This window comes from Vombatus ursinus, unplaced genomic scaffold (genome assembly GCF_900497805.2).
Source record: "Vombatus ursinus unplaced genomic scaffold, bare-nosed wombat genome assembly UNPS02014833.1, whole genome shotgun sequence".
In the NCBI taxonomy this organism is placed as follows: domain Eukaryota; kingdom Metazoa; phylum Chordata; class Mammalia; order Diprotodontia; family Vombatidae; genus Vombatus; species Vombatus ursinus.
The window spans coordinates 3,258,068-3,270,260 of record NW_020954611.1 but is presented as its reverse complement, the minus strand read 5'-3'; the positions used below and the strand labels follow the sequence as shown (position 1 = coordinate 3,270,260).

Here is a 12,193-nt window from a genome sequence, read left to right as displayed (position 1 = left end):
GATACAAAGTGAAGTAAGCAGGACCAGAAGAATATTGTACACCATTACAGCAATATTGTACTATGATCAACTGTGAATGACTTAGCTATTCTTAACAATACAGTGACCCAGGACAATTCCAAAGGACTCATGATGAAAAATGCTATCCACCTCCAGAGAAACAACTGATGGAGTCTGAATGAAGATCAAAGCATACTATTTTTCGCTTTATTTTTTTCATAGACTTTTGGTCTATTTCTTCTTTCACAATATGACTAACACTGCACATATATAACCTATACAAAACTGTTTACCATCCTAGGGAGGGGAGAGGTGAGGGAGAAAATTTGGAACTCAAAATTTTTTTTTAATAATGTTAAAAATTGTCTTTACATGTAATTGGAAAAAATAAAAAATAAACCCACTGCCTTTTCAGAGAGATTTTATTTATTGCTTTAAAAATGCTACAGGACTGGAAATCAGATAACCAAATTTTTTAGACTTATGTATAAAGTAAGAAAAAATATGGTCCTAAATGAGTCTTTCATTTGAGTAAAGTGAATATGCTTTAGGTTCTACTAGAAAATTTATGTTGACTGCTCAGAGACCTTTCTTGGCCTACTTCCAAGTTATCCGCTAGGTTCCACATAGATGAGATTGCTGGATGTGATCCTGCTATGTACAGTCGCACCTCCCTTTTATAACTTATTCTAAGTTTCAATCACTCCCTAAGAATATTTAAAAACGAACCCTGTATTTTTCCAGTGTTTAAAAATCAGATGATTGGTTTTCAAATAAACTAACCAGGAGGGTCACTAAAACATTTTAAACGCAAAGGAAAGAAGAGAAGGCCAAAAAGAAAGCACATTCAATCAGAACAATTTGGAAAGTTACACTGAATTCATTCTATACCTTAAAAGAAAAGCAAGCTGCACATAAAAGAGACTCACACTTTCATATAGAATCCTTCTTTCTTTTCTAACTTCATCAAAATGTTCATTTTATTTGTGTTTTGGTTCAGAATTTTTTTAAAAGTTCTTAAAGAAAAAAGAAAAATAAACTAACTAGGCTTTGCAACTAAGACCTCAAAAATACAAAATAAATAATCTCTACATTCTTTTTCAGCTCTAAAGTTCTATGATTCAATGCCTACTCAAATATTTTACCTGTCTACTTCTTCACCATCTGAAAAAATGATACAAATATTAAGTACATAAAATCTGTATTTACTGTTTCCCTAACCTATTTTTATTAAAAGTAACAAGTAACTATTTATGTCAGCCTTGAAAACAGTAGATCATTAAATATTTATTAAACATATGAACCTTGAATAAATATAAAACTATAAGAAATGTAGTAAAATTAATAATAAATATTGGCCCCATCTCAATTTTCTTTTTAAACCCAGGTAGTAAAAATAATAAACAGTCAGTAGTCTCAACTTCTGGCCAAGAAGTCTCCATCAACCAAAGCAGACTGCGTTCTGACATATCTACTCCAGCTAAAACTTGAAATCTGCACCAGACCAAATAATGATTAAAAAAAAAAATACGATAAGTATCTATAGTGACGTCTATCCCCAAACTATACAGAGTATCAGCCAGAAACCAGTGGGCAACAGGAAAGGGAGATACCAGGACAAGCAAACAAGCTCCATCTCCCAGTGAGACCACGACTGGTGAGAAATCTGTGGACTGACTACAGGGCTCTGTGTCTGCAAGCAGCAAGGGCTGAGTCCCTAAGTGGGCAGATCCCAGGGTGGTCAGACAGCCTCAGGGTGGGGACCCTGGAAGCTCTGGGGAGTGGCAATGGCCACAGTGGCACTATTTCAGCAGCACTCAGAACATGAGGTTCCAAGGCCCCGAATTCTCTTTCCTGAGACACCACAGAGATCCAGAACTCTGAACCTCAAAGATCTATGAGGGACTAATCTCAGGAAGTAAAGGTCAGTGCAGGAACCCAAGGGACCCAGGACGAGATGAAATAGGGACAACCACCCCATCCAAAAGCTGTGATGTCAATAACAACTGACTTGGAAAACAGGTCAAGGAGGGAGAATTTCTGAATCGCTGGACATCCTGAAAACCGTGACTTCTTTTTGAAGCCTGGACGCTGTGTATCAAGAAATTAGAAACAAAAACTGCTTGATCTCTATGAGCTAAGTGAAGATAGAATCTATGGATCATATCCCTTTTAAAAAAAAAACCCAAAAGGAAAAAGAGTCCCAAGACTCTTTACTCTCACTCCCCATATCCAGTCATTACCAAGTACTGCGGATACTACTTCCTGAACAGCCTTTGTCTCCCCTGACAAGGCCACCACCCTGGCTCAGGCCTGAACGCATCATACCTGGATTATTACATAACCTTTTGGTACGTCTCCCTGCCTCAAGTCTCAACCACGCTCCAGTCCATCATCCACTCAGCTATCAAATTGATCTTCCTTAAGCAGAGACACATCACTCCCTATTCAAAAAACATCAATGGCTCCCTATCACTCCAAGACCAAATAGAAAAAAACTCCTTGGCTTCCACAGTCCTTTACAATGAGGTCTCCTCCTCCCTTTCCCCTCTCTACATAGTCACCTGCCGCTCTTCCCAGAGGGGCATCTCCAGATGCCAGGTATTTGTACTGCCTGTCCATCATGCTTGGAATGCTCTCTCTCCTCACTGTCACCTGTTGGATTCCTTGGCTTCCTTCAAGTCTCAGCTAAAGTCACCTTCTGCAAGAAGCCATTTCCAGACCCTTTAATCTTATGGGGCAACTAGGTGACACAGTGGATAGAAAGTGAGGCCTGAAGTCAGGAAGACCCGAGTTCAAATACAGTCCCTGGACAAGTCACTTAACCTGTTTGCCTCAGTTTCCTCATCTGTAAAACGGGGATAATAACAGCACTTACCTCCCAAGGCTGTTGTGAGGATCAAGTGTAAAGCACTTACACGGTACGTGGCACATAGTAGACACTATATAAATGTTAGTTATTGTTATAATCATTGTTGTCTTCTAAGATTACTCCCAACGTATCTTGTATTGATCCTGTTTGTAAGTAGTTGTTTGCATATTGTCTCTCCCTTTCCACTCTGGGCTCCTTGAGAAATAAGGACTGTTTTTTGCCTTTCTTTGCATCCTTCAAGGTTAAGCTAGTGCTTCCTACATAGCAGGTGCTTAATAAATGCTTGCTGCCTAACTGACCAGAAATGTTACAGTCAAAAAATCCAGAGTCAGTCAACAGGTATTTATTAAGCACCTACTAGGCACACTGTGCTAACCATTGGGGTCAAAGAAAAGTTAAAATAAGCCTCTTAAAAGAAGCAGCTCTATTCTATCTAAGCCAATTTACTTATTCAGTGCCATACCAAACTACCAAAAAATTATTTTATAGAGGTAGAAAAAATAATAACAAGATTCATTTGGAATAACAAAAGGTCCAGAATATCAAGGGATTAATGAATAGAAATGCAGGGGAAGGTGGCTTAGCTGTTCCAGATCTTAAATTGTATTATAAAGCAGCAATCATCAAAACTGGTTGGTACTGGCTAAGAAATAGAGTGGTGGATCAGTGGATTAGGTTAGGTATGCAAGACACAGTAGTCAATGACTGTAGTAATCTACTATTTGATAAACCCAAAGATCCCGGCTTCTGGTATAAGAACTCACTCTTTGAAAAAAACTGCTGGGAAAACTGGAAAAGAGCATGGCAAAAACTAGGCATAGATCAAAATCTCACACCATATACCTAAATAAAGTCAAAATGGGTTCATGATTTAGATATAAAGGCTGATACTATAAGCAAACTAAGAAAGCAAGGAATAGTTCACCTATTAGATTTATGGAGAACAGAAGAATTCATGACCAAATAGGAAATACAGAACATTATGAAATGCAAAATGGATAATTTTGATTACATTAAATTGAAATATTGTTGTACAAAGCCAATGTAACCAAGATTAGAAGGAAAGTAGAAAATTGGGAAAGAATTTTTATAACCAGTGTCTCTGGTAAAGGCCTCATTTCTAAAATATATAGAAAATTAAATCAAATTTATAAAAATACAAGTCATATCCCAATTGATAAATGGTCAAAGAATAAGAACAGGCAGTTTTCAAATGAAGAAATTAAAGCCATCTATAGTCATATGAAAAAATGCTCTACATCACTATTGATTAAAGAAATGCAAATCAAAACAACTCTGAGGTACTATACCTATCAGATTGGGCATGACATGATATGACAAAACAGGAAAATGATAAACGTTGGAGAAGATTCGGGGAAAATTGAAACACTAATGCATTGTTGGTGGAGTTGTGAAATTTGGAACTATGCCCAAAGGGCTATAAAAATGTGCATATCCTTTGACCCAGCAATAGCACTTCAAGGGCTGTATCCCAAAGAAATCATAAAAATGGGAAAAGGACCCACGTGTACAAAAATATTTATAACAACTCTTTTTGTGGTGGCAAAGATTTGGAAATTGAGGGAATGCCCATCAATTGGAGAATGGCTGAACAAGTTGTGGTATATGAATGTAAATGGAATACTATTTTGCTATAAGAAATGATGAGCAGGCAGACTTCAGAAAAACGTAGAAAGACTCATATGGACTGATGCTGAGTGAAGTAAGCAGAACCAGGAGAATGTTGAACACAGTAACAGCCACATTGTGCTATGATTAACGTTGATAGACTTAGCCCTTCTCAGCAACGCAAGGATCTAAGACATCTCCAAAGGTCTCATGATGGAAAATGCTATCCACAACCAAAGAGAGAACTATGGAGTTTCAATGTAGATCGAAGCATACTATGTGCTATTTTTTTCTTCTGTTTTGTTTAGTTTTCTCTTTCTTGTGGTTCCTCCTATTGGTTCTAATTCTTCCTTACAACATCACTAATGTGAAAATATGTTTAATAGGAATGTATATGTATAGCCTATATCAGATTGCATGCCGTCTTCGGAAGGGAGGCGGGGAGAGAGAGAAAAATTTAAAACTCAAAAGCTTATGGAAGTGATTGCTGATAAATTAAAATAAATAAAAATTTTTTTTAAAAACAAGCAGTTCTATTACCAAGAAACTAGAGTCAGGGATCAGTCAATTGATCAATAAGCATTTATTAAGCACCTACTATATATCAGGCGTGGTGATAAGGAATGGGATTACAAAGAAAGCCAGAAGACAATCCCTGCCCTGACAGGAGCTCACAAATCTAATGACTGACAGGATCTGGAAGCTTCTACTCTAAGAGGAGCTTTTAGAATACAGTATTACAAAAGACAAAAGAGAGAGGTTCACAACCAATAATTTACCCTGAAAAGTTAAGTCTCATCCTACAGGGGAAAAACTTAACCTTTAATGGAAGACAGGATTTACAAAACACTTTTGATGAAAAGATCATCACTTAGTAGAAATACTAAGACAGAAGCAGACAAATCAAGAGAACCCTAGAAAGGTACATTTATTTTTGAGCAATTAGAAGGAACTGTATGACGATTTGGTGCTAGCATCTGAATAGAGGAAAAAGGAAAAAGTTTCGCTTGAGAACTTTAATGTCTTCAAAGGACACAGAGGGAGTAAAATTTAAAAAACAAAAAAAAACAAAAAAACAGAGGTCCTGGGGGGTGGAGTTGTTTTTACTCGGAGGGCTTTAAGAGGGGAAAGAGAGGATAAAAAGAATGTGATCAAGGAGGGGAGTGGAAGAAGGGGGGGGTGGAACACCTTAGTTATCTTAAATGGGGCAGGTGAGAAGAATAAACAAATGTGGAGGAAGGCAAGGGGAGTGGTGATCAGATGAAGCTCACTCTTACCTGAAATAAACAAAGGAAGATTTCACAAAGACACACTCAAACAATTTGTTGCAGAAACTCATGAAACTAGACAAGGGAGGGAATAATCACAAACTTCCTGATCCTAAAGTAGAAATTAAAAGGAGGATAAAAGAAAAGCACAGAATTAGAATCTGAGGGGTATCCGTCAATTGGGGACTGCCTCAACAAATTAGAATATGATAACTATCATCAACAAATGACCAAAAAAAAAAGAAAACCACCACATTTTTAAAATCTGGGTGGTATAAATTAAATCAGAGTGAAATAAGTAGAACCAGGAGAACAATTTATATAAGGACACCAATACTATCAAGAAAAACAACTATGAAAAAATACAATGACCAACCACATCTCTAGAGGACCTATCAAAAAGCATGTTACCTACCTCCTGACAAAGAGAGATGGAAATAAGGTGTTGAGAAATACATTGTGAGGGCATGGCCACTGTGAGGATTCATTTTGCTTGACTATGTTTATTTGTTATAAAGGTTTATTTGTGTTTAACATTTTCTCTCAGTTTTTGAATGGAGAGATACATAGACAGAAAGATAGATGGATAGAACATTTACTTACTACAGGGCAGGCACTGTGCTAAGCCTAGAAATATACAAACAAAAGCAAGAAAGACAGTCCTTGCCCTTAAGGAGATTACATTCTAACAACACATTCAACAATTTCAGTAGTAAGTCTCACACAGGTAGCAAGCAGCTGAAACTGCTTTTGAACTCAGTTCTCCTAACTCCAAATCCAACACTCTTTCTACTGCACTATGATGTCACTCATGATTTTCAGCTTCACCATAATTCTCATCTCACATAACTTTTAAACAGAATTCATCACTTTTCAAATTTTCCATCAACTTTGGTAGTCCAGCTCTATTTACATTCAACAATCAAAATTTTACTGCATTCTGAAAAATAATTACTACTGTCTCTTTCATTTATAAACAGTTCACAAACTCCAAAGAACACAGTTTATCACAAAAATACAGCTACTTTATTACTGAGCATCAAGATTCACTTCCAGGGCAGCTAGATGGGGCAGTGGATAGAGTACCGGCCCTGAAGTCAGGAGGATCTGAGTTCAAATCTGGCCTCAGACCAAACTAGCTGTGTGACCCTAGGCAAGTCACTTATCCCCAATTGTCTAAGGAAAAAAAAAAAAAAGATTCACTTCCCTCTGTTCAGAGATTCAGTCTTAAAGTCCACTCAGATCAAGGAGGGCAACACAAAGATTCCAGAAAGGAAAAGGAAAAAAAACAAATTACCCTAAATCCTCTCCCCGCAAACAACTAAACAAATAAGAAAATCACTATCATGCAGTTTACTAGACTGTAAATTCCTTGAGTAAAGGAAACATGTCTTTTGTATGTTCTGCATAACATAAGACTATAGGAACACATTAAAATTAATTTCACTCCCTAACAATGGTTTTTTGGTCACAGGCTTATCAATTCCAAGTCCAAAGAGCTCAAAACCTTGGGCCTCATATTTTACTCCTATTCTTTGTCTTTCTCTACGCATAATCATAAGTCTTAATGATTTTCACTTTATGCTACTTCAATTCTCCCAGCCTCTAAAACTGCCTGCCAGCCTGGTTACAACCTGGATTACTTCAATGATGGTGTTCCTGCTGCTGCTCTCCCCTACTAAGACACATTGCCTGTTTAGCTTCCTAAAACACTGCTTTCACGTCAGGCATAAGGAATGCCGAGAGCTAGAGGGAACCATAGAGATCTAGCCCAATCCTCTCATTTTACAAAGGAGGAAACTAAAGACTGAGAAAAGTAACTTGCTTAAACAACATAACATAGCAAATTAAGGGCAGCTATCACTCTCCTGTCCAAGGCAGTACAACAGCTTACCTACATTGGACCAAATCTAAATCTTTTCAGTGGCGTTTATGATGCTCCACGAAGTGATCCCCCATTTTCTGTGAAAGCTTGTTTCCCTCTACCCAGTAATACAAACCCAGTAAAGCCCATATTCAAGATGTAGTATGATAGGATAGGGAAAGTGAAAGGCTGGGATGGGAAGGCCTGAGGTTGAGACTACCATCTGCTATATTTGCCCACTATAAGTTACACAAGTCATTTTAGTTCTCTGGGTCTGCTGGATCATGGGAGAAATAAGGGGGCTGAACTAGATGATCTAGAAGGTTCCTATTTCTCCTCCTCCCCCTAGTAGTAAATGCCTTCCCCTCCAAGATTACCTGATATCTTCCTTATATGTGCTTGGTATATGAATATATGTGTACATGTTGTCTCCTCTATTTGAGTGGAAGTTCCTTAAAGACAGGGACTGTTTGGCTTCTGTCTTAGTATTTAGCAACAATAAATGCTCAAGAGGCTGACTACTGTTTACTTAAAATAGGATCAAATTTGTTATCATTCACTACCTCTCTATTGGGAAAAAACAACTTACGACTGGTATCTGACCGACTTCTGCAGCTCCCCACACTTGGAATGTTGTCCTATTCTCCTTACCTCTATTTCTGCCCACAAAATTAAACTCATCCTTCAATGCCCAGCTCAAAAGCCACTTCTCTCCTATGAATGTCCTTTGTGTCATTACTCTCTACTGCCACTATATTCCTCCTTGGAATACATTATGTATTCATCTTATCTCCCCTAATAAACTCCTTGAGGGCAAAGACTTTATCTTTCTCATATTTCTATCCATCAAAACAACATGCACAACAGTGCCTTACAAGTGTCTAAATATTTAACTGAATTCAAAAATTTGATTTGGTTACTAAAATTGCTTTAGTTCAAATAGGATCAACTCTAACATTCCCGAGTCAATAAGTCATCTTGCTTTTCTATATAAAAGCTTTGTTGGATGATTGAGCAACTTGCTTAAGTGCCATATGGAAATATTTATAAACATTGTTTTTCTATCAGAAGAAAAAATATCATGAAATCCAATACAATTCTTATCAGAGAAAAACAATCAAGGTACTTTAGATTCCTGATCCTGTATCATATCTATTCTACTTTTCATAGCCAAAATCCTAGAAAAAGCTGTCTTCTACACGACGTCCACTCTCACCTCCCATTCACTTATCAATACCCTGCAATGTTCATACCACAACACTACTAAATCTAATGGGGTTTTTTTTTTCCAGTTCTCATTTTTCTAAATCTTTCGTGGCTCTCCATCATCTCCATGCAGAGGAGTCTCAAACACACCTAGTCCTCATCTCTTCAACTTAACCTTACTAACCTATAGGCATTTCAAATTCAACATATCTAAAACTAAACTCATCTTCAGTGGCTTGCTGTTGTTTTTAGGACAAAATACCAATGTTCCAGTTTAGCAATGAAAGGCCTTCACAACCTGGCTTAATCTTGTGAGATACCTCACACACTTTCCCCACCACCACCACTTTACGTGCCATCCAAAATGAACTACATGCTCTTTCATACAGGTTCTTTTGGTATACCACGCTATGTCAACAAGCAAATTTAGGGAGCAACCACTCTGCATTCAGCTCTCTGAGGAATAGAGAGATATAAGAAGACATAGACTTCAAGGAGAACCTAGCAATTGTAAGAGGACTTTCCACCTTTGATAAATAGATACCCATAATGGAATCACCAATTATAACTATCCCAAAGTGGAAAGAGACCTGCCTCAGAAGGGAAGTGGGTTTTCCCCTTAAAGCAGACTCAACATATCTAAAACAGAACTGATTTTCTTTTACCTAAAACCCATCCCCTAACTTCCCTATTTGTCAAAGACACCACTCTGTAATCACTCAAATTTACCACCTGGAGTCAACTTCAACTCCTCACCACTCACCTCCCCAATTTCCATATCCAATCAGCTGCCAGGCTCTGCCCATCCTACCTCCACATCTCTCAAATATCTCCCTTTTTCTCCACTCCTATGTCTCCTGCCCTACTTCAGTTCAGGCCCTTAACACCTCTGGTCTGAACTATTCCAATACCCTCTTCCCTCACTAATCTATCCTCTTCACATAGCTGCCAAGGTGATATTCCTGAAGCACAGGCGTGACAATCATGCCATTCTCCTGCTCAAGAAGTTCCACGCTTGGCCCACTGCTCCTGGGATCAAAGAGACCTTTCCAGGCTTATTACACATTACTCCCCCTTACCCTGGGCTCCTTTCATCTCTCACAATCATGCCACTGCATAAACTGTTCCTGCTGACTGGAAGGTAGCCACAGCTTCCTTGAAGCCTCAGCCTGAGCTCCAACTCCCACAAGAGGCCTTTCCTGACAGCCGCCTGCCCTCGATCACCTGTTATTTACTTTGGATGGATTTTGTCCCTCCTGGGCAGGCGCTACTTGCCCAGGTGGAATATAAGTTCCCTTAAAGGCAGGAATCCTTTTGATTTGTCTTTGTATTCCCCATCTCCTAGCACAGTTCCTGACACATAGTTGATATTTTAATAAATAACTGTTAACTGATGACAGTTCTTCAAAGGCTTATTGTCTAAGTTCAGATTCTTCTAAGCAGCCTCTGAGGTTCCTTCCAACTCAGGTTCTGTGAAGGAAGAAGCGAGGAAAACAAGATGTGCACGTTCATGTAAAAGAAAGACTCTGAAGAACCTGACTGGGCTGGGAGTGATAAAAAGCAGAGAAGAGTGAGAACATAGCATGTGTCCAATTCCCAGAAAGGGAAAAAGGAGATGACTGTTGGGTTTCACAGCCTACAGAGTGGCCCCTCATTTCAAGCCTATGGCCCAGGGCAACTTACTTCCTTATTCTGGAGTAGTATCCATGGGAAAAGAAAAGGAAATTTGTAACTCCATTTGTAAGTATAGGAAATTTTCAATTCTGACATTCAGAACTGTGCTCTGTACATAATGGATCCTTAAGTCATGTTTGGGACTTGAAATGGAAATGTGCCTATACCATTTGACTTACAGACATTTATAATAAATAGACACAGAAAATGCTGAATCAAAGAGTTGAAAGATACTTCAGAGGTGGCATCTAATCCCAGACTCCACATAAAAACTCCCCAATAGTAGGGAAAACTAGTGCCCCAAGGCAGCCCCACTCCATCTTTGTAAAGCTCAATTTTTTCTTACAGGGCAAAGAGAAAACCTGCCCTTCGATATGACTTCTATCCATTTTTCTTAGTTCTACCCATAGAGACCAAAAAAGCACAATTCATCCCTTTTCCATATGACAGTCTTTCAACTGCCTTCAGAGACCAATGATATGACCCTGCCCCCCCCATTCACAAGATCTTTCAATCAATCATCCTTTGATATGGGTTTGAGGCCCCTCACCAAGTTGGTTACTCTTCTCTACATTTTCTCCAGTTTTTCAATAAACTTCCTAAATGGATCCCCTGAACTGAATTGTGCTGGTCATGACGAATAGAAGATTTTAGGTTCAGTGTTACACTTTGAACATCTATGGAAAGAGTTTCTGACAGAAAACAACAAAGCAGCTGTATGGTGATGGCAGAATTCTGCAGTGGTCTCTGTGGCTCCAAACATAATTATTCTTATACTGAAAAAGACAACTATAAAATCCTTCAGATGACAGCTCATATCATACTGTCTCCCCAAACACAGCATGCAAAACAGTGACCTCTTAAACACTAACATCCATTTAAAGTACAGGAGAAAAAACCAAGAATGGTTCCCAGAGTGCAAAAGCACTGGGACCTCACATGGTTAAGTCACAATGCAGATAATGAATTACATTATAAAAAAAGAAAAAGAACTATTATATACATTTTTGTTATGTAAAGAACTGCTTTTTATCCAATCTTTGCCACTTTGCCCTGAACAATTTGTTGGTGCTGTTCAGTCATTTTGGTCAGATCTGACTCTTAGTGAGCCCATAAGGGGTAATCTTGGCAAAGAAACTGTAGTGGTTTGCCCTTTTTTTCTCCAGCTCATTTTACAGATGAGGGAAACTGAGGCAAACAGGGTGAAGTGACTTGCCTGGATTACACAGCTAGCAAGTGTCTAAGGCCGAATTTGAACTCAGATCTTCCCGACTCCAGGCTCAGCACTCTATCCATTGCACCCTTTAGCCAAATAATTTGGAGAATCTTAAATATAAGTAATCAATTATAAAGGAGGAATACATAAATATGTATTTATAAAAGAGAAGCCTACACAAATACTCCAACTCTACATTAAAATAGTGTTGCCCAATGTTTCGCATAACAAAGTGAATCACTGGGTATAAAATGCTACACATGGGCATGGCTGCAAGGTTTGGAAGCCACTCACTGTCACTCAATTCTTGGGCCATCCAATCAAATCACAATAGTCCTTCAAGACCAAACTCTTGTCAGAGGAAGCAAACCTTAATCCAACTGAGAAGAGATCCTTTTCTGAAGGAGCAGGGTTACTATTCAGTTAAAAATCTACTCAGTCAAGAAGTTTATTCATTATTTTCT

General features: G+C 38.4%; 1 protein-coding gene across 3 annotated transcripts in view; it reads right to left on the bottom strand.

The window, feature by feature from the left end:
• PLEKHA1 (pleckstrin homology domain containing A1) overlaps positions 1 to 12,193 on the bottom strand; it is a 66,585-nt gene that overhangs the window by 48,367 nt on the left and 6,025 nt on the right. The gene's annotated exons all lie outside the window — the stretch shown is intronic.